This window comes from Microcaecilia unicolor, unplaced genomic scaffold, assembly GCF_901765095.1.
Source record: "Microcaecilia unicolor unplaced genomic scaffold, aMicUni1.1, whole genome shotgun sequence".
NCBI classification, from domain to species: Eukaryota; Metazoa; Chordata; class Amphibia; order Gymnophiona; family Siphonopidae; genus Microcaecilia; species Microcaecilia unicolor.
The window spans coordinates 452,654-475,950 of NW_021963636.1; the positions used below are offsets into that span (position 1 = coordinate 452,654).

Below are 23,297 nucleotides of genomic sequence, written 5' to 3' on the forward strand. Positions count from 1 at the left end.
TATCTTTTTTTTCTACTATGAAAATGCAGCTTCTTCATGATACGGCTCATTGTCTTCGCACTATATGGCTAGTACAAAAGCGCATTTTCACAGAGCTTCCCCCATAGATGTTTGTAAAGCAGCTACATCGGTTTTCTTGCACACTTTTACGGAGCACTACTACATTGATCTAGTGCTGTCGTCAACCTTTTCGGACATGCTGCGCTTTCTGACGCAACTTCCTATTTCCGGCAAGGCGACATACACCAAAGAGGTTGGTCGGATGAAAGGAGAAGTTGTTTGTATCGTAGGGGACGAGCACCGGAGAAGGAAAGCTGTGGGATTGTTAGTGTGGGCGACCTAAGGTATGAGGGGGGAGGGGGGGGGGGCGGAGAAAGAGAGATGCCGTATAGCGGACAAAGAGGAAAGTAGAAGATAGAGGGAGAGATGACAGATCGAGGGGAGGGGCTCTCGGCGCGTGAGAGGGTGAGGACTAATGAATGTGTGTGACCTACATGAGGCGTATTTTCAAAACACTTAGTTACAAAGTTATAGGGGGCTCATTTTCAAAGCCCTTACACTTACACAGTTCCGTGGGTTACTATGAGGCATATTTTCAGAGCACTTAGACTTACAAAGTTCTTTAGGTTACTATGGAGCCCCATGGTATCAAACATATAAATGGCAAGTGACCGACTCACCTGCAAATGCGCAGTAGAGACTTCCATCTCTGTCCCGCCCCCGTGTCAAGACGTGATGACAGAGGGCGGAACAGAGAGGAAAACGGAGTCTGAGTTACTGTCGGACGCTGCCGCCTGGAAACGAACATCGCACGCACCAACTTCCACCCATCCCCCCATCCCCGCCGCCGCCCCCTGCACTGACCTGACAGCGCCTCTCACCTCCATGTGGAAGCGCTGCAGGCAGCAGCAGAGCGATCTGCTGCTGCCTGCAGCGCTTTCACATGGAGGTGAGAGGCGCTGTCAGGTCAGTGCAGGGGGCCCAGCACAGAGGGGGGAGGGAGCGGCGGCGAGGAGGGTAGCTGGAAATCTCGCCTCTTTTAATGGGCTTAACAGCTAGTTTTTAAGTATGTTCTTCCATACTGTTAGAACTTCTGATTTGTTTGGGTTATTCCATTTATGTAATTTGTATTTAACTTTTAGTTGCATGGTTTTAAAAGTATTGGGGGACGCAGCACAAATAGTGTAGAGAGTTTAGAAAATATGAATTGTTTGCACCTATCTAATAAATAGTCATTTTTGTCATATCAAGGACTTGTAAGCCAATGCTTTATTGCAACAAGTTTAGGTCCTAATGAAAGACTCCAGAGGAAATTGGAAAGGCATGGGTTAGGAGGTAGTGTTCTATTGTGGATTAAAAACTGGTTAAAAAAAGAGAAAACAGAGAGTAAGGTTAAATGGTCAGTATTTTCAATGGAGAAGGGTAGATAGTGGGGTTTTGCAATTTCCAAAAAAACTAGGGCGAGGGGCAAGCAGTGAAGCTATTAAGTAGTGAATTTAAAACAAATCGGAGAAAATATTTCTTCACTCAATGTGTAATTAAACTCTGGAATTCGTTGCCAGAGAATGTGGTAAAAGCAGCTTAGCGGGGTTTAAAAAAAGGTAACATAGTAAATGACGGCAGATGAAGACCTGAACGGTCCATCCAGTCTGCCCAACAAGAGAATCTCATTTTACATGGTTTGTGATACTTTATATGTATAGCCGAGTTTGATTTGTCCTTGCCATTCTCGGTGCACAGACAGTAGAAGTCTGCTCAGCACTGTTCTTATACTAAAAGTTCTGATGCTAACATAAGATGTGTTAGCCGTGTTAGTCCACTCTTAAAGGTAATCAATAGAAATCAAACAAAATTAAAAAATGGAAAAGAAAATAAGATACCACCTTTTTTATTGGACATAACTTAATACATTTCTTGATTAGCTTTCGAAGGTTGCCCTTCTTCATCAGATCAGAAATAAGCAAATGTGTTAGCTGACAGTGTATATAACAGTCCCTCATAGATGGTCTAGCAGGGTGGGTAGGAGATGTGCATGGGGACTTCAAAGCATTCCATAGTCTAGCAGGATGTTTGTGGGGAGGGTGATAAGCAGTGAAATACAACTTATGGTTTATAGTGGGCTAGAAAACCCAGATCCTTGTTAAGTCCAGTCCGTTGGGTGTCAAAATATTCAATCATTCTGATTTCAAAGGTTTTACGTTCCTGTATTGTTTTAAAGTTACCTTGCAGTATTCTCACTGTGAATCACTGGTACGGTGTTCTGGTTCTGTAAAGTGCTGTCCCACCGGGGTTGGGGCCCTACTGGCAGTATTGTTCATGTGATGTCTATGTAAATTGAATCTTGTCTTAAGCATCTGGCCTGTTTCTCCAATATAACAACCTTCGTTGCATTTTTTACACTGAATGATATATACCACATTGGAAGATGAGCATGTGAAAGATTCCTTTATGTTGAATATCTTTCCTTTGTGCATGATTGTGGGGTCCTTGTGGTATATATCATTCAGTGTAAAAAATGCAACAAAGGTTGTTATATTGGAGAAACAGGCCAGATGCTTAAGATACCCCCACCCTCCCACTCTGACAGACTGTCAAAGTAATGCTTTGATGTTTCTCTTATATATACTATCTTCTACCACATTTGCTTATTTCCGATCTGACGAAGAAGGGCAACCTTCGAAAGCTAATCAAGAAATGTATTAAGTTATGTCCAATAAAAAAGGTATCATCTTATTTTCTTTTCCATGTTTTAATTTTGTTTGATTTCTATTGATTACCTTGAAGCTAACATCAAAGCCCCTTAAAATTTACACACCAGCCTAGCCATATCTATTCAGTTACTCAGTTACGATCAGGGCGTAGACCGTAGAAATCTGCCCAGTTACCGGCATTGCCACCCAATCTCCTCTATGATCCCTTAGATCCATTCCTTTTAAACAGGATTCCTTTGTGTCTATCCCTTGCATGTTTGAATTCCATTACCGTTTTCATCTCCACCACCTCCTGTGGGAGGGCATTCCATGTATCCACCACCCTTTCCGTGAAAAAATAGTTCCTGACATTACTCCTGAGTCTGCCCCCCTTCAACCTCAGTTCACGTCCTCTAGTTCTACCACCTTCCCGTCTCTGGAAAAGGTTTGTTTGCGGATTAATACCTTTCAAATATTTGAACATCTGTGCCATGTCATCCTTGTTTCTCCTTTCCTCCAAGTTATACATGATCAGGTCAGCAAGCCTCTCCTCATACGTTTTGAAACGCAAATCCCATACCATTTTTGTAGCTTTTCTTTGCACCGCTTTCAGTCTTTTTACATCTTTAGCAAGATACGGCCTCCATAACTGAACACAATACTCCAAGTGGGGTCTCACTAACGACTTGTAGAGGGGCATTAACACCTCCTGTCTTCTGCTGGTTATACCCCTCTTTATGCAGCCTAGCATCCTTCTGGCCACAGCCATTGCCTTGTCACATTGTTTCTTCACCTTCATATCCTCTGATACCAACACCCCAAGGTCAAGCTTACTAATCTCTCCCCTCCTATTCGGTACCTGTCTTTTGGGATTCTGCACCCCAAGTACATCACTCTACACTTCTTGGCATTAAATTTTAACTTCCAGACCCTCAACCATTCTTCTAACTTTTGGAGATCCCTTCTCATCATTTCTACTCCCTCCAGGGTATCCACTCTGTTGGCTGTCTTTGCGTCATCCACTAAAAGGTAAACCTTTCCTTCCAACCCTTCAGCAATATCTCTCACAAATATATTAAACAGAATAGGCTAATAGAAAAGTCTATAAGCCATTATTAAGATGCGCTTGGGGGAAAATCCACTACTTATTTCTAGGATAAGCAGCATAAAATGTATTGTACTGTTTTGGGGTAACCTGAATTGGACACTGTTGGAAACGGGATGCTGGGCTTGATGGACCTTCGGTCTGTCCCAGTATGAGAAAGCTTATGCTCTTACCAAGCTGTGGTAAAAAGTGGCCTTAGTGCACCCTTATGTGGGCCTTTCCTGTTCACTAAAGCCATTTTTATCACATATGGAAAATGGCCAATTTTCTATTTTCTCAGTTAATGGCCATGAGCTAATTTTGCTGTTAGTATGTGGCCATTAACAAAGATTAGCATTTGAGCACTTACTGACTTTTTTTAGTAGGTGATTTGCTTGTGCAGATTTCAAACTTATTACATAGTAACATAGTAGATGATGGCAGAAAAAGACCTGCATGGTCCATCCAGTCTGCCCAACAAGATAACTCATATTTGCTGCTTTTTGTGTATACCCTACTTTGATTTGTACCTGTGCTCTCCAGGGCACAGACCATATAAGTCTGCCCCACCTCCCAACCACCGGCTCTGGCACAGGCACAGACCATATAAGTCTGCCCAGCACTATCCTCACCTCCCAACCACCAGCCCTGCCTCCCAACCACCGGCTCTGGCACAGACCGTACAAGTCTGTCCAGCACTATCCCCGCCTCCCAACCACCAGTCCCGCTTCCCACCACCGGCTCTGGCACAGACCGTACAAGTCTGTCCAGCACTATCCCCGCCTCCCAACCACCAGTCCCGCTTCCCACCACCGGCTCTGGCACAGACCGTACAAGTCTGCCCAGCACTATCCCCGCCTCCCAACCACCAGTCCCGCTTCCCACCACCGGCTCTGGCACAGACCGTACAAGTCTGCCCAGCCCTATCCCCGCCTCCCAACCACCAGCCCCGCCTCCCGATCTTGACTAAGCTCCTGAGGATCCATTCCTTCGGCACAGGATTCCGTTATGCTTATCCCACGCATGTTTGAATTCCGTTACCGTTTTCATTTCCACCATCTCCTGCGGGAGGGCATTCCAAGCATCCACTACTCTCTCCGTGAAAAAATACTTCCTGACATTTTCTTGAGTCTTCCCCCCTTCAATCTCATTTCATGTCCTCTCGTTCTACCACCTTCCCATCTCCGGAAAAGGTTCGTTTGCGGATTAATACCTTTCAAATATTTGAATGTCTGTATCACATCACCCCTGTTTCTCCTTTCCTCCAGAGTGTACATGTTTAGTTCAGCAAGTCTCTCCTCATACGTCTTGTAACGCAAATTCCATACCATTCTCGTAGCTTTTCTTTGCACCGCTTCAATTCTTTTTACATCCTTAACAAGATATGGCCTCCAAAACTGAACACAATACTCCAGGTGGGGCCTCACCAACGACTTATACAGGGGCATCAACACCCCCTTTCTTCTGCTTGTCACACCTCTCTTTATACAGCCTAACAACCTTCTAGCTACGGCCACCGCCTTGTCACACTGTTTCGTCGCCTTCAAATCCTCAGATACTATCACCCCAAGATCCCTCTCTCCGCCCGTACCTATCAGACTCTCCCCGCCTAACACATACGTCTCCCGTGGATTTCTACTTCCTAAGTGCATCACTTTGCATTTCTTCGCATTGAATTTTAATTGCCAAACCTTAGACCATTCTTCTAGCTTCCGTAGGTCCTTTTTCATGTTTTCCACTCCCTCCGGGGTGTCCACTCTGTTACAGATATTAGTATCATCCGCAAATAAGCAAACTTTACCTTCTAACCCTTCGGCAATGTCACTCACAAATATATTGAACAGAATCGGCCCCAGCACCGATCCTTGAGGCACTCCACTACTTACCTTTCGCTCCTCCGAGCGAATTCCATTCACCACCACCCTCTGGCGTCTGTCCGTCAACTAGTTCCTAATCCAGTTCACCACTTCGGGTCCTATCTTCAGCCCATCCAGTTTATTTAAGAGCCTCCTGTGGGGAACCGTGTCAAAAGCTTTGCTGAAATCTAAGTAGATAACGTCCATAGCTCGTCTCTGATTCAATTCTCTTGTCACCCAATCAAAGAACTCAATGAGGTTCGTTTGGCACGATTTCCCTTTGGTAAATCCATGTTGTCTCGGATCTTGCAACTTATTGGCTTCCAGGAAATTCACTATCCTTTCCTTCAGCATCGCTTCCATTACTTTTCCAATAACCGAAGTGAGGCTTACCGGCCTGTAGTTTCCAGCTTCTTCCCTATCACCACTTTTGTGAAGAGGGACCACATCCGCCGATCTCCAATCCCTCGGAACCTCTCCCGTCTCCAAGGATTTATTAAACAAATCTTTAAGAGGACCCGCCAGAACCTCTCTGAGCTCCCTCAATATCCTCTGATGGATCCCATCCGGTCCCATGGCTTTGTCCACCTTTAGCTTTTCAAGTTGTTCATACACATTCTCTTCCGTGAACGGTGCTCTATCCTCTTCAATCTCATTTGTAGCTTTTTGCAGTCCATCGCGGTCCATCGCTTTCCACTGTAACCATTTTAAGTTGCAGTAAGCATGTGCTAGTGCTGACTGCAGCTTTGTAAAAGGAGCCCTTAATTTGATAAACCTTGAATTTATATGCATTTTTTATTATTTAGCATTTCTTCTAATATAAGAATCATGATGGAGCTAACTGTTTTTTTTTTTTTTTTTTTTAATATATTTTTATTCACGCAATAACAAGTTGTGAGTACAAAATACAGCAACTCTGCTCAATATACAGTTCAAAATCATCATTCCAAATTTACATTCAGCTGTTATGTCTTTTCAAAAGTCTCTGACACAGCCTGCCTTGCAGTTTATTATTTAATCCCCCCAGTCATCCTACCTTGCATTCTATCATATATTCCATTCCACTTCTCACCTTCCATACCCTCCCTCCCCCCTCCCCCATTCATCCCTGCATGCTCCTTCTCCCCGTATCCCCTCCAGTTTCAGGTGAGTAATTGTAAACATTCTTCCCACAGCGTGGCATACTTGCGAGTCTCTGGTTTGTTAGCCTTGGAGTAAATTTGCTTCTCATGTGTGCCTACCTCTTTCATTTTTATTTTCCATACCACTCCTAGTGCGCCCTCTGCAGCACCCCAGAATTGCAATACTGTTTTTTTTACCAGCAGGAGGGAGACATACACCAGTCTCCTGTATGGTTGAGTTAAACCCTGGCTAATTAAGAGTGATTGTTCTCCAAGCAGTAAAGTGGCATAATCCCATTCTAATGTTTTCTGCACTACCTTATTGAGCAGCTGTATAGCTTCATTCCACAGCACCAGAGCCGGGCATTCCAGAAAAGAGTGCAGCAGCGTCCCCTCCGCCCCCTGGCATTTAATACACCGAGCATCAGTCCATAATCCTATCCTTGCCCCTTTCGCCCTGGAAATGTGTGCCCTATGTAATATCTTGTACTGCGTCTCCTGTAAGTCGGCTGCCTTGACCATGCCATAAAGTGTCACGAACAACTTCTGAAATGTTTGCTCAGTGTAGGCAGTGCCCAGTTCTGCGTTCCATTTGGCCATCAATATCCTCATTTCCTCTTCCCGTCTATGTTCATTTAACACCCTGTACCAGGTCGATAAATTGTTTAACTGATATGGAATTTTGAGAAGGATTTTGTCTAGTGGGCCCCACGTCCACGCCTCCCCATGCTTCAATCTTATGGTAGTCCAGTAGTGTCTGGCCTGGAGGTATTGTAACAAGTTTTTATTCGTCAATTCCCATTTTTCCTTCACCCGGTCAAATGTGTCAAAAATGTCTGTGTCGCTTTCCAGTAATTGGCCCAATATCCTACATCCATTATCCCTCCAGGTGTCAAATGCTGTTCTACCCATTCCGGGTGGGAATGCTGCATTACCCACCAGATTCATGAAGGGTGAGACCTCTGGTGTTCTCTGTTGACGCTTCCTCCACCACCCCCAAGCTCTCCGCATGGGTTCCAGAAGTTCTCTCCTATCGGTAATGTTGATGTCACCACTGGGGCCCCCGTGGATTAAATTAATAAAGGACCAAGGTCTACTCCAGATCTCCATCCCTCGTTCTGGTAGGTATCTCTGCTGGCCTATGATTCCTTCATAAATAAAGCGCATTAGCGCTGCAACATTATACATGCGAAGATCTGGTAGGCCCAATCCACCCCTCTCTCTCCTGAGGGAGAGTTTAACCTGGCTTATCCTTGCCCCCTTCCCTCTCCAAACAAAGTTCCTAAGAATTGATCGAAACAGTCGCTCTTCTTTTCTTAACACCCATATAGGTGCTGCCTGTAAAGGGTAGAGAATTTTTGGGGAGAAGGATCATTTTGACCAAAGCTACCCTGCCCATCAAGGAGAGTGGTAGGTCTTTCCACCTAACACACAGTTGCCTAATGTTCTCTATCTGATTAATTACATTTTTCTTATAAAAAAGTTTTGCGTTGGTACTAAGGAAGACCCCCAAGTATCTCATTGCTCCTTTGACTGGTGTTATGGGTAATCCCTCCATCCCAGGATCTCCTTCTATTCCCGACAACGGGAGCAGCTCTGACTTGGCACAGTTCACTCTCAGTCCCGATATATCTCCGAATTCTCTAATTAACTCGAGTGCCCTAGGCAAATCTCTGGGGCCATTTGCCAAGTATAGAAGAATGTCATCAGCAAATAAATTAAGCCGAAGCTCCCTGTTTCGTACTTGGATCCCCTGTATTTGTGTTGTACTACGTATTCTTATGGCCAGTGGTTCAATTGCCAATAAAAAGAGGATTGGGGATAGGGGGCATCCCTGTCTGGTGCCTCTACCCAGAGGAAACCTCTCTGTGAGCTTCCCATTTACCATTAACCGGGCCACGGGGTTTCTATAGAGAGCCTCAATCCAAGACACCACTGGGCCTGATATCCCAAAATGTCCCAGGGTCTCAAATAGGTATCGCCAAGATATGCTGTCAAAGGCCTTCTCCATGTCGAGCCCAGCTATAACTTCTAGTCCCCCCTCTCCACGGAATTTGTGAATGGCCATCAAAGCTCGCATTATATTCATGGAGCCATGACGACCCGGCACAAAGCCCACTTGATCCTCATGGATGAGTTCGGGTAGCACTTGATTCAAACGCCTAGCCAAGACAGCCGCTAAAATCTTAATATCTTGGTTTAACAAGGATATTGGTCGGTATGAGCCCACTTGTTCCACGTCTTTACCGGGTTTTGGCAACAGCACCACATGTGCTTCATTATGTTGTATGGTCAGGCCCTCTCCCACAATGCCGTTAAACCATATTTGTAATGGTGGTGCTACCAGGTCACTCAATATTCGATAGTATTCGGGGCCAAACCCATCTGGCCCTGGCGCCTTTGTAAGTTTCAGCGCTTTTATACTGGACCGGATTTCTTTCTCTGTTACGGGCCCATTTAAAAGATCCAGTTGTTCTCCTGCCAGTTTTGGCAACCGCAGCCCTTGAAAAAAAGCCGCCGATTGCACAGGATTGTATTCCCGTTCCTTGTATAGAGAGCTATAATATTGAACAAATTGTTGCATAATTTGGGCCTCAGTGGTAAATACCTCTCCTCTAGCGTTCTTTATGGAAAAGATTAATTGCTTTTTACGTGGAGGCCTCACTAGGTTTGCTAACAACCTTCCCGCTTTGCTACCCCATTTAAACAATTTAAACCGCTGATAGTATATATCCCTCTCTGCTCTCGCATGCAATATATCATCGATTTGTTTTTTGAGTTGGGTCAGTTGCACCTTGTGTGTATCATTTATAGTCTGCATATGTGCCCTCCTTATATGATGGTATTCCTGCGAGAGCCGCAGCAAGTCTGCCTCTCTTTGCTTCTTCTTACCCGCCATATATGCAATGATATACCCCCTCATGACTGCTTTAGATGCCTCCCAGTATGTACTAGCACTAACTTCTGGCGTGTTATTATGTGTCTGATATTCTAACCATTTAAGACGCAGAAATTCTCTAAACTCTTTATCCTGGTAAAGGTAGGGGGGAAGCCGCCACACCCCCTCGCCCGGCTCCGCCGCAAAGGAAACCGCCACCGAAACTGCCGAGTGATCACTAAGTGCACTATCCACTATATCTGCTTTTACAATTTTTGGGACCAAAGAGGGCGCCACCAGTAAGTAGTCTAGTCTCGAATATATCTTATGTGGGTGTGAATAAAATGTATATTCCCCATCCTGGGGGTGTAGGAGTCGCCAAATATCTACCAACCCCAACTGAGACATCACGAAGGGTATTCCCCTGTCTTCCCAGCTTCGCACCCTCGTTTTCTTGGGTTTACAGTCATTAGTGGGGTCCGCTACTATGTTAAAATCCCCTCCTATTATAACCTGATAGTTGGAGTAAGGAATCACTCTAGCCACAAGATCAGAGAAGAACCTATGGGAGTATACATTGGGTCCATATATGTTACAAAGAAGAATTTGCTGTCCCCATAATTCACCCATAACTAACACATATCTGCCCTCTTTATCTTGAATCACTTTATGGCAATGAAATGGGATTTGTTTATGAATTAGAATTGCTACTCCTCTCTGTCTGGAGTTATATGCTGAGTACCCAATCTCTCCAACCCATCCCCGTTTCAGCTTTTGGTGTTCTGAAGCCGTGAGATGGGTTTCCTGTAGATATGCAATATCAGCTTTTTCTCTCTTCAACCATGAGAGAATTTTATTTCTCTTAATGGGTGAGTGTAGGCCATCCACATTAAGCGTAATAATTTTCAAACTTCCCATACTAACAATAGGTGTGCGTAATAACCCAGCTCATTGTGTGTTGTACCCTGCCAGTCTCCCAGCCCGACCTGCAGGGTTTTAATCGTATTATCAGTCCAATTATATTTCCCATATTTCTTCTGCTTCTTCCCATTATTCACCTGAATCCCTTCAAATCCCTGATCTCCCATTTTCCATGCATCCTCATCTGCCGAGGCCCTTCTTTCAATTCTTATCCTTTCCTTCCCTTCCCCTCCCCCTTCTAATTCGTTCTCATTCACACACTCACACCCCCCCCCTCCCGTTCCCCCCCCCCCCTTCGTCCCTCCCTCCCTCTTACCATGTTCTTCCCCCACATCCTTCACCTACTCAGTCCAACCCGAGGATATCCGAGGCCCCCCTCCCCCACCCCTCTAGTAACTATGTCGTAACAAATATTTACCCATTGCCCACTACAGGTATGTTCCCGACAGTCCACAGTGTCTTAAAGGCACTACGGCTGCCCATCTCCAGTTTTAAAACTATGTCCAACCAACTTAACCGAGAAAGGCTTTACAGTTTATGTATTATCTATAGTGTTTTCACCTCTCCCTGTAACATGTTGCACGTGCTCATCGCGGTTTTCCTCCCCACCGCCAGATCTTCCAATCTTGCTGAGGAAGGGAGAGGCGCTCAAAACCAACTCTTGCCTTTCTTGGCAGTGACACTGGAGTACATTAAGTTCATATCCTTTAACGTAAAACAACACCAAGCAAGTAGCGCTTTTATCTTTTCGTATCCTCCTGGCCATTTTACTCTGGGTCTTTAGGCCTCGATGCTTCCAGCTGATTAAGTTTGCTCATATATTCTTTTGCCGTATCTGCATCATTAAGAATAATAGTCTTTCCATCAGTCCATATTTTCAACTTGGCTGGGTATATCAGGGCAAATCGCACCCCCTTCTTGTAGAGTGCAGTGCAGGTAGGTGCCATGGCTTTCCTTAGTAGCGCCACTCGCGTCGAATAATCATTAAATAATAATAAGCGGCGGCCCTCATACTGTAATCCCTCCTTGCCTCTCGAAGCCTTCAATATCTTTTCCTTTGCCTGCCAATTCACGAAGTGCGCAATCGCTATGCGGGGTCTGGAGTTGTTGTCTCCCCGATTCCCAATCCGATGGGCTCTGTCGCATGCATATTGGCTCTGGTTCTCTTCCAGGCCCAGGTGTTCAGGCAGCCATTTGGAGAAGAAATCATATAAGTCTTTGTCGAGCACCGTTTCTGGCAGTCCGGTCACCCGCAGGTTGTTTCGTCGGGAGCGATTTTCCTGCTCCTCGACTCTCTCTTTCATTTCTTCCAGTTCTTTTTGGAGCATCTCCAACCGCGTGGCAGCGTGTTGGGCTTCTTCCTCCCTTGCGGACAGCCTGCTCTCCACGGCGGTAAGTCGTGCTGCATGGGAGTCGAATTTTTCATTGATTTCGTCCACCGCCGACTGCAATTTATTCAATTTATCTTCCAGAGCAGCGGACACCGAGCGGGAGATTTCCTGCGCCCAGTCCGCACCCACCGCGGCAGGCATGCTCTGTGCTGTTCGATGTTCCGCCATCTTGCCTGGCTCGTGTTTCTCAGAGGTCGTCGTTTTTTTATGTGATTTCGGGGGCATTCCGCCCTTGGCGCTTCCTCAGCTTTCACCCGCGCTTTCTCGCTGCTTGGGTAGTTTTTGTGGTATTCGTCGTTAGGTTTTAACCTGTAATATAGCAAGTTTGGGGTGGGTAGGCGCGGAGCCTCGTCCTCCCGTGTCTTCTCAAGTAGCAGGCATCACGTGACCCCCGGAGCTAACTGTTTTAAGTTTTAGCTTTGCATGTTATATAAAATCAGCAAATTGCCATGTATTACTGCTAGAATCACACATCAAAATGCGTTCATATTGTGATTTGATTTTTGTTTTTCAAACAATGACAGCAGCAATAATCCACCTTGCCCATCAAGCCTCTCCATTTATCATCTCCACAGCTGAGTCTACATCCCAGCTGCTTCTTTCCTTGCATTCTACCATACCCACTTTGTGCCTTCTAGCATCTACCTTTCTGTTGTGTGACCACAAGGTTCTGTAATAATCCAAATAACCAGCAATACTAGCATGGTTGTTGCACAAACATCTGGTCTCGTTGGTTCATTCTCATAGCATGCCAGGCAGACCCACCTAAGTGGGTACCTGCAATTACACCAGGACTTCTAGTTACATTTGCTGTCTGCTAGACTGACCCATCTGTTAGCTGCTTTTGATAAAGTCTTCAAATAAATAAATACCTACAGTTGATAGTGAGGCATCGTAGGCCCTTTGTGTAGTCTGTACAAATAAACCCAGCGAACCACAGAGTAAGGTTCTCACATAAAGTTCCCTGATTGATAAGAGTACCCAACGTGGCCAGCGTTTGATAAGTAAGATTACTTTTTAAATTTTTTTTTTCTCTTACAGATATAATTATCCAAATTTTTTAATAGTAACCCTTTCAACTATTAAATTTATTTTTCAGCACAGTAGTGCTGTGATTGTGTTGTGGAGGGGGACTTGCTGTATTAGATTCGCAGACCCTTTCTTTCACTGGTATGTACTACACTTATCCAGTCATTTACTTTTTTTTTTTTTTTTTTTTAGTGTCCTCCATACTGAAGATGTAACGAAATCTATATCACCTTTACCTTGGGTCCTGCATTACTACTCTTTTGAGAGCTGCACCAGCGCATGGATAGAGTACTTCTTATAGCCAAGTAATGACTGGATGTACTTTTGAAATAAACCTGTAGTGGTAATTGCTAAGTAAAAGCTTAGAAAAGAACAGATTGCCAAATTCAGTATACATGCTGCCATAGGCAGAGTTCACACAGGGGCTCATTTTCAAAGCACTTAGACTTACAAAGTTCCATAGGTAACTGTCCAGCTCATAATCGAAAGTGATCGCCGGCCATTTCCCGACACACATTGGGAGATGGCCGGCGATCGCGGAAAAGTGGCGAAATCGGTATAATCGAAAGCTGCATTTTTTTGACAGCATCGCCGCTTTCCCGTCGCCTCGCCGGCGAAAGTTCAAAGGGGCGTGTCGGCAGCGAAGTGAAGGCGGGACATGGGCGGGTATGGGCGTGGCTACCAGATAGCCGGCTTTCGCCGATAATGGGGAAACAAAAACCGGCGTTAAGCAGTATTTCGCCGGGTTTACTTGGTCCTTTTATTTCCACGACCAAGCCTCAAAAAGGTACCCCAACTCACCAGATGACCACCGGAAGGAAGCGGAGATGACCATCCCGTACTTCCCCAGTGGTCACTAACCCCCTCCCACCAAAAAAAACCCCCACTTTAAACACTTTTTTTTTTTCCAGCCTGTATGCCAGCCTCAAATGCCTTACCCACCTCTATGACAGCAGAATGTGTTCTGTCCTCCGACAGCAGTTTCCTGTTTGTGATGTGGCTCTGGGGTGAGTGCGACACCTTTTCTGTTATTTGCACTGCAGAGTCACATCAGCAATGCATTGTCGTGGGTGTAGGTATTGGTACTTGGTAGGCTTTATTCCCCTGGTGCTTTCCCCCTGCTTACTGGGTCAGCGTGTGCCCTGTTTTGTTTCCTGTTGTAGTCTATGAGGTAGTGGCCATTTTTGTAAGCCAGTTTTAGTTCCCTTTCCTGTGTTACCCACGTTAGAGAACATAGTTCTTACCTTGAATGGTGCTGAAAGAGGGCATTGTACACCATTGTGCCAGCTCTGACCTACTGCTCATCTTAGTACCAGGGGACTCTTTGCCAGTGGGGCACAACCTCTGATCTGCAGTTAACTGTGAGTAAATGTGCTTATTCAAATAAAGGACTTTTTCAAAGAGATTAGTCTTCAGGTGTCAACTGGTGTGCCAAAGTTATACAGCAGCAATAAGTCCTAGAGGCTGTGTGCAGGTCCCTGGAGCAGTTTTAGTGGGTGCAGTACATTTGTGGGTAGTGGGTTTTGGGGGTGGGGTTGGGGGGCTCAGCTCCCAAAGTAAGGGAGCTATGCACGTGGGAGCTTTTCTGAAGTCCACTGCAGTGACCCCTAGGGAGCCCGGTTGGTGTCCTGGCATGTCAGGGGGGGCCAGTGCACTAAAAATGCTGGCTCCTCCCACGGCCAAATGTCTTGAATTTGGCTGGGGTTTGAGATGGCTGACATAACTTTCCATTATCGCTAAAAAACGACACCGGCCATCACAAACCCCGGCCAAATCCAAGGCATTTGGCTGTTTGGAACCGTATTATCGAAACAAAAGATGGCCGGCCATCTTTTTCGAAAATACGGGTCTGGCCAGCTGTTTGCGGCGGCGCCGCCAAAATACATCGCCGGCCATGTGTGTTGCCGGCGCCGTTCGATTATTCCCCTCTACATAACTTTGTAAGTCTAAGTGCTTTGAAAATATGCCTAACAGTATAGCAATCCTCTGTACTCATGTTTAGGAGTTGGTACTACAGAAACTAAACAAGATTCATTTTTCAGCTGATAATATCCAATGAAGCAATATGCCAAAGTGGAAAATATAATAAGAATAATGAGCGAAATAGCAAGCAAGCACACAAAATAAATACCACTAGGATTGCACCAAAGATAATTCACTAAGAATTACATAAAAATAGAAATCTGCTTATATATTCTGTTAAAGTGCTAACAGTTATACCTGAAAACCAAAAGCCAAATATATCTTGGCTAATAAACCATGCTTATGACCTAACATAGCCTTTTCCCACTAGACATTTACTAGAACCCTGAAAACCTCAGCGGTGCTCCTTGCATATAGAGAGTATTTAAATACAAAGGTTTACAGCACTCACCTTGTCACTGGTTCTCCAAGGGTTCAAACGCCAATTTACAGACAGTTCTTTACTCTTTTAAATTCTAAGCTTTTGAATTTCCCCACAAATTATAACTTCATCACTTCTTTAAGTTTGTAATAATTCAAATGCACTTGAAGTGTAACTTCACAGATCTTCTTCAACTTATCTTAGGCAGATAACGTTGGGTACTCTTGTCAATAAAGGAACTTTATGTGAGAAGTTTATTCTGGGATCTGCTGGTTTTTTTTTTTTTTTTTTTTTACTTGTACTGTTTGCAGGTCGGAAGAGCCTTTTGTTTTGCTGCCTTTGTGTAGCCTTCCAGATGAACCTGACTACATGAGCATTTGTATTGCCAGTAGTTAGTTAGTTATTAGAAAACATGTAGCCAGTCATGTAGAGTCCACTGTTTTTGGATTCTGCTTGTTACAGCCTGTCAGACAATTTGACCATGTAAATGTCTACTGACATTTCATATTAACCTCTTTATCATAGATTCTGGTAGCTCCCCTCCACCCTCAAGCCAGTGGGAGACATCCTGGGGCCTGGGGTAGAGACTTGGGAAGGGTCTTTAAAGCCTATAGTAAGCTATACCTTCTTCAGCTTTGGACAGGTTTAGGGCTCCCTGTGGCATGGAGCTGAGGGTAGTTGCCCTGGTTGTACCCTTGTAATGCCAGCTGTGCAGCTGCCAAACACTGTACCGTGTGAGTTTAGTGCTATGCATGTGCAAAAATACTGTCACCAGGTTGAATGTTTTGCTCTATTCAAATTTAGCAACCACTGTTTTTATTATTTTTTTTATGCATACCCATGCCCTTTTGTGTTTAAATCGTTTTTATTGACGTATGCAAATTCACCAAACACAACACAATCTCAATTTGCCATCATCTGAGCAAATGTCACCGTACAATTTTACATTTTCTCCCCACCACCCAGCCCCCTGGTCACAAACATATTCTATAATCTCATCATATTATGCTTCAGTATTGTATGCATAGGGCAGCAGTTTATAGTGTAGTAAAATGTATTGCATATTGTTCAGCAAGGGGTCCTCTACTGCTCACCCGTCTTCCTACTGCATGAGGCTTTATACCTTTCAATATCGTGGACTGCAAAGGGCCCTGATTCTTATAGCCCTTCACCTTAAGTTCCAGAAACAGTGATTGTACCAAGCTAGAAATCACTATGTCATCGCTCAGCATTACGGATTATCATGTGCACTTGTGACGTTTGTTCCCTCCCTTCTCTTCCCTCCCCTCCTGACTCCATCCCTCTTATGACTGCGAAATCAACAAGAAACCGTGCATCAATATTCCATCAAGCATGTGAGCGGCAGCGCCCTCCCTACATTTGCTTGGTATCCCAGCATACAGTGGTTGGGGAATGGAGCAGTGGCGTGATATAATTCGGACCATGGCTCTGTCAGGGGTCCCATAGTCTGCCCCTGCTCATTCCTCCTCTGCCATAGTTACCCATGCCCTTTTTAAACAGTGCTACTATTCTAAGAACATAAGCGTTGCCATACTGGGATAGACTGAAAGTCCATCAAGCCCAGTATCCTTTTTCCAACAGTGGTCTATTGAGGTCACAAGTACCTGGCAAGATCCTAGAACAGTAAAATGGATTTTATGCAGCTTATCCTAGAAATGGCTTATGGACTTTTCTTTTAGGAAATTATCGAAACCTTTTAATACCCTCCTAAGCTAACTGCTTTTATCATATTCTCTGGCAATGAATTCCAGAGTTTAATTACACGTTGAATGAAGAAATATTTTCTGTGGTTTGATTTAAATTAACTACTTAGTAGCTTCTTGGCATGCCCCCTAGTCCTAGTATTTTTGGAAAGAGTAAACAAGTGATTCACGTCTACTCAATCCACTTTAGTATTTTATAGACCTCTATCATATCTCCCCTCAGCTGTCTCTTCTCCAAGAGCCCTAGCTGCTTTAGCCTTTCCTCATAGGGAAGTCGTCCTATCCCCTTTATCTTTTTTGTTGCCCTTCTCTCTACCTTTTCTAATTCCACTGCATCGAGATACGATGACCAGAATTGCACACAGTATTCAGGGTGTGGTTGCACCATGAAATGATACAAACTCATTACAACATTCTCATTTTTGTTTTCTATTCCTTTTCTAATCATTCCTACCTGGGTCATTCCATGCCAAGTGGTCTAAAATTAAAAAAGTTCCCACCATCATGTTCTACAATTTTGTTCAAATTTTATCTGTTGCGTGAGTCAGGTGTTAAATGAAGTTTCCCAAAATTTGAGGTCTCTAACTGCAATAGTTGCAGATCTAGACCCCCTTTTTCTGAAGGGTTGTCAGTCAATGAGCGCGCGACATTTATCAAAATGCCATTTTGGGGGTCTAATAAAATCCAAACACATTTATAAGAATGGCTAAAAATTTCAAATCCTTTACAGTTTTTGATGCTAATTCCGATGAAATACATTTTAACATTATGGATGCAAAATCCAGTCAAACAAGTTGACTCAAAGTGTGCATCAAAATTGGTCGCGACTCATCGGAACATATTTGGACCAATATTCAGACCGCAACAACTTCCATGCAAACAAAGATACGGACTTGAAATTTTGAACAAGCATTATGCTTGTGCTGGACATAATACTGCCAGATTTGCAAATAACCAGCGTCTATAACAGCCCTGCAGGATAGTAACATAACATAGTAACATAGTAGATGACGGCAGAAAAGGACCTGCACGGTCCACCCAGTCTGCCCAACAAGTTAAACTCACATGTGCCATTTTTTGTGTATACCTTACCTTCATTTGTACCTGTCTTTTTCAGGGCATTGACCGTATAAGTCTGCCCCGCCTCCCACCACCGGCTCTGGCACAGACCGTATAAGTCTGCCCAGTACTATCCCCACCAGCGCTGCCTCCCACCACCGGCTAAGCTTCTGGGGATCCCTTCCTTCTGAGCAGGATTCCTTTGTTTATCCCACGCATGTTTGAATTCCGTTACCGTTTTTTCCTCTCCACCACCTCCCGCGGGAGGGCATTCCAAGCATCCACCACTCTCTCCGTGATCTCTTCAAAGTTGGCACTGTCAGCGCAAATGGTAAAATGTACCAAAGTTCAAAGCCAATTATTAAAAAAAAAGTCTGCCTGAATCAGCTTGTGAACTGTATCATCTGAAAGAGAAAATTGTGCTCTACAATACTGATATGTTTTTGTTTTGCAATGCCACCATTAAGTAGCCATTTACTCAGGCTAAAGTATGTTATATTTTGTGTGCGCGATGTATTGCGTTGGTCCATGATGGCTGAGCCATTACTGGTTATCACATTGAAACCAGCATCCCCATCGCCATAGGGCCACGTCTGATAGCCATGCAGTAACAGCCACGGGTGGGTATCTTTACTGTAGGATCCCAAGCCTGCCTTCTTCAGTTACGTCATCATTCTGAAAAACTATATTGCCGACCAGATGATGTCACTGATGGAGCTGGAATAACAGCAATGATAAGTTGTTTTGGGATCCAGCAAGTATCGCGTGTAGCGGGACCATGAGGATGCATAAAGCTTATGAAAGCATCTTTCTGTTCAACTGACGTTTCACAAACGTTTCCAATCCACATAACAGCGCACAATAAACGATTGGACAATCAACGAATAAAATACGAATGAATAATTATATCAATACTTTTAAGCGACTATTTGTAATCCGTTGGGTTGGTCGTGAGCCCTTGGGCCCTGGCCGAGGCCAGCAGGGCGCCGACCCAGGCCAAGGGGAGACCGACCCACCACCACACACCCCAGCTACACAATAACCCCTAAGCTACCCCTCCCCACAGTCCCTCAGGAAGAAGGGAAATAGGCATACAGGCGGGCCTCGCGGCCGAACCGGAACCCACACAGACAGAGCCACTCGTGCGAGCCTCACGGCTGAACTGGAACCCAATCACACACAGGGAGGGGTGAAAGAACCCAGAGGGCCCCAAGAGGCCAGACACGCGCTTAACACCAGCAATAGGGCAGAGGGGGAAACAAAGGACCAGAGCGGGCCACGCCCACGCAGGGGACTAGCGCAGGACAGGGGAACTAACACAGCAACCCCCCCCCCCCACCAGGGTAGGAGCCCCAGGCAGAAGCCAGAGGAACCAAACACAGAAGGAAGGCAGAAAGCCTTTGCCTCAACCCCACTGTAGACAGAGGCACCCAGAACACAAAGGGTTAAGCTTGTAGAGCCAGCAGAGAGAGAGAGTGCCATAAATCAACAAACAATCAGAGAGAACGCTTCCCCTCCCGAGAGGGAATGGGGCCCATCCAAACAAACACACTGGCAGAGGCAGGAAAACAATACACACAGTACACAAAGGGTTAAACTCACTGAGCCAGCAGGCCGGGACACTGGGAAGAGAAATCCTTAAAACAAACAAACAAAGGAGAACCCTCTCACTCAGCCCAGAGCCCCAGAGGCTGAGCAATGCCCAGCCCCCACTAAACAAACGAGCAGCTGACCCTGATTACAGAGCCCGCACACACACACACACACACAGCAGCAGCTAACCCAGAGGGAAGGAAAAGAATACTCTAAATCAACACAGATCCCTGTCAGAACCTAGAGCAGTTCTGAGAGAAACCTATCAGGCTTTCCTGTTACTACCAAGAAGTAACGCAAAAGCAGAGAAACTCTTCAGCTGCAGGCTAAAGTACTATCCCCTGACGTCAGCACAACCCCTGGCAGCCAATCAGAAGAGACGTCCCCCCTCCCCCTCAGCCAAACCGGCAGAATCATAACACTATTAAGACTCAATTTCCTAGAAATGAAAAAAAATTAGCACATCAAGCGTACTAAATATAACATACTTTGACCTGAGTAAATGGCTACTTAATGGTGACATTGCAAAACAAAAACATATCAGTGTTGTAGAGCACAATTTTCTCTTTCAGATGATACTGTTCACAAGCTGATTCAGGCAGACTCTTTTTTAATAATTGGCTTTGAACTTTGGTACATTTTATCGTTTGTGCTGACAGTGCCAACTTTGAAGAGATCCTGCAGGGCGGTTATATATGCTGGTTATTTGCAAATCTGGCAGTATTATGTCCAGCACAAGCATAATGCTTGTTCAAAATTTCAAGTCCGTATCTTTGCATGGAAGTTGTTGCGGTCTGAATATTGGTCCAAATATGTTCCGATGAGTCGCGACCAAGTTTGATGCACACTTTGAGTCAACTTTTTTGACTGGATTTTGCATCCATAATGTTAAAATGTATTTCATTGGAATTAGCATTAAAAACTGTACAGGATTTGAATTTTTTAGCCATTCTTATAAATGTGTTTGGATTTTATTAGACCCCCAAAATGGCATTTTGGTAAATGTTGCGCGCTCATGGACTGACAACCTTTCAGAAATGGGGGGGGGGGGGGGGGGGGGGGGGGGGGGCTAGATCTGCAACTATTGCAGTTAGAGACCTCAAATTTTGGGAAACTTCGTTTAACAGCTGAATCGCGCAACAGATAAAATTTGAACAAAATTGGAGACATGATGGTGGGAAGGTTTAGACCACTTGGCATGGAATGACCCACCTTTCTTTTTGCTTTCTTAAATTGCACTGCACAATGAGCGGTGGGTTTCAACGTATCATCAACAATGACACCTAGATCCTTTTCCTGGGCAGTTACTTCTAATCTGGAACCTTTCATCACATAGCTATAGTTTAGGTTCCTGTTTTCCACATGCATCACTTTGCACTTGCTCACATATAATGTCATCTGCCATTTGGATGCATAGTCTTGTAAGGGGTCCTCTTGCAATTTTTCACAATGCTGTTGTGATTGTTAATTCTTCTGCCCTCCTCAACCCAATAGAATGTTCCACACACTCATACAGTTAGGGAGAGAAGAAGTGAAGGCCACGCAAAGATGAGAAAATAGTATTTTTATTTACTTACCGAGCTAGAAAAACAGACTACAGTTCCTCATGAGAGAGGTACAAAAGCTGCACGCAGGTGCTATCTCTGAGTACTTATTTATTTATTTTAGAACATTTGTATCCCACATATTCCCAACATAGCAGGCTCTATGTGGCTAACAACATTTATGGAAGGAACAACATATTAATACAATGGTGGAATAGAGAGCAAGGAACTTTTAGGGGGGGTGAAGACAACAGGGAGGACAAATGTGGGACAGCAGGGAATTAAGTAGCAGAGGAGTAGGTTTTTTCACATAGATACAGTGGTGGAAATAAGTATTTGATCCCTTGCTGATTTTGTAAGTTTGCCCACTGACAAAGACATGAGCAGCCCATAATTGAAGGGTAGGTTATTGGTAACAGTGAGAGATAGCACATCACAAATTAAATCCGTAAAATCACATTGTGGAAAGTATATGAATTTATTTGCATTCTGCAGAGGGAAATAAGTATTTGATCCCCCACCAACCAGTAAGAGATCTGGCCCCTACAGACCAGGTAGATGCTCCAAATCAACTCGTTACCTGCATGACAGACAGCTGTCGGCAATGGTCACCTGTATGAAAGACACCTGTCCACAGACTCAGTGAATCAGTCAGACTCTAACCTCTACAAAATGGCCAAGAGCAAGGAGCTGTCTAAGGATGTCAGGGACAAGATCATACACCTGCACAAGGCTGGAATGGGCTACAAAACCATCAGTAAGACGCTGGGCGAGAAGGAGACAACTGTTGGTGCCATAGTAAGAAAATGGAAGAAGTACAAAATGACTGTCAATCGACAAAGATCTGGGGCTCCACGCAAAATCTCACCTCGTGGGGTATCCTTGATCATGAGGAAGGTTAGAAATCAGCCTACAACTACAAGGGGGGAACTTGTCAATGATCTCAAGGCAGCTGGGACCACTGTCACCACGAAAACCATTGGTAACACATTACGACATAACGGATTGCAATCCTGCAGTGCCCGCAAGGTCCCCCTGCTCCGGAAGGCACATGTGACGGCCCGTCTGAAGTTTGCCAGTGAACACCTGGATGATGCCGAGAGTGATTGGGAGAAGGTGCTGTGGTCAGATGAGACAAAAATTGAGCTCTTTGGCATGAACTCAACTCGCCGTGTTTGGAGGAAGAGAAATGCTGCCTATGACCCAAAGAACACCGTCCCCACTGTCAAGCATGGAGGTGGAAATGTTATGTTTTGGGGGTGTTTCTCTGCTAAGGGCACAGGACTACTTCACCGCATCAATGGGAGAATGGATGGGGCCATGTACCGTACAATTCTGAGTGACAACCTCCTTCCCTCCGCCAGGGCCTTAAAAATGGGTCGTGGCTGGGTCTTCCAGCACGACAATGACCCAAAACATACAGCCAAGGCAACAAAGGAGTGGCTCAGGAAGAAGCACATTAGGGTCATGGAGTGGCCTAGCCAGTCACCAGACCTTAATCCCATTGAAAACTTATGGAGGGAGCTGAAGCTGCGAGTTGCCAAGCGACAGCCCAGAACTCTTAATGATTTAGAGATGATCTGCAAAGAGGAGTGGACCAAAATTCCTCCTGACATGTGTGCAAACCTCATCATCAACTACAGAAGACGTCTGACCGCTGTGCTTGCCAACAAGGGTTTTGCCACCAAGTATTAGGTCTTGTTTGCCAGAGGGATTAAATACTTATTTCCCTCTGCAGAATGCAAATAAATTCATATACTTTCCACAATGTGATTTTCCGGATTTAATTTGTGATGTGCTATCTCTCACTGTTACCAATAACCTACCCTTCAATTATGGGCTGCTCATGTCTTTGTCAGTGGGCAAACTTACAAAATCAGCAAGGGATCAAATACTTATTTCCACCACTGTAAGTTTTGAGAAATTTGTTGAATTGAATGTGGTCGGTAGTCTCTTTTAACGCTGGAGGCAGAGCATTCCAGTAACGAGGACTCATGAAGCAGAAAGAGGAGGCGAAGAGCAATTTATATCTTAGATTCTTGCAGTTAGGATAGTGGAGATTA

General features: G+C 44.8%; 1 protein-coding gene across 1 annotated transcript in view; it reads left to right on the forward strand.

Annotated features, from left to right (window-relative positions):
- Positions 1-209: 209 nt before the first annotated feature.
- LOC115459528 (endoplasmic reticulum-Golgi intermediate compartment protein 2-like) overlaps positions 210-23,297 on the forward strand; it is a 405,254-nt gene continuing 382,166 nt past the window's right edge. Inside the window, exons 1-2 of the mRNA XM_030189342.1 lie at positions 210-344; positions 13,163-13,275. The gene's annotated coding sequence lies outside the window, so the exon portion shown is untranslated. The remainder of the gene's footprint in view (positions 345-13,162; positions 13,276-23,297) is intronic.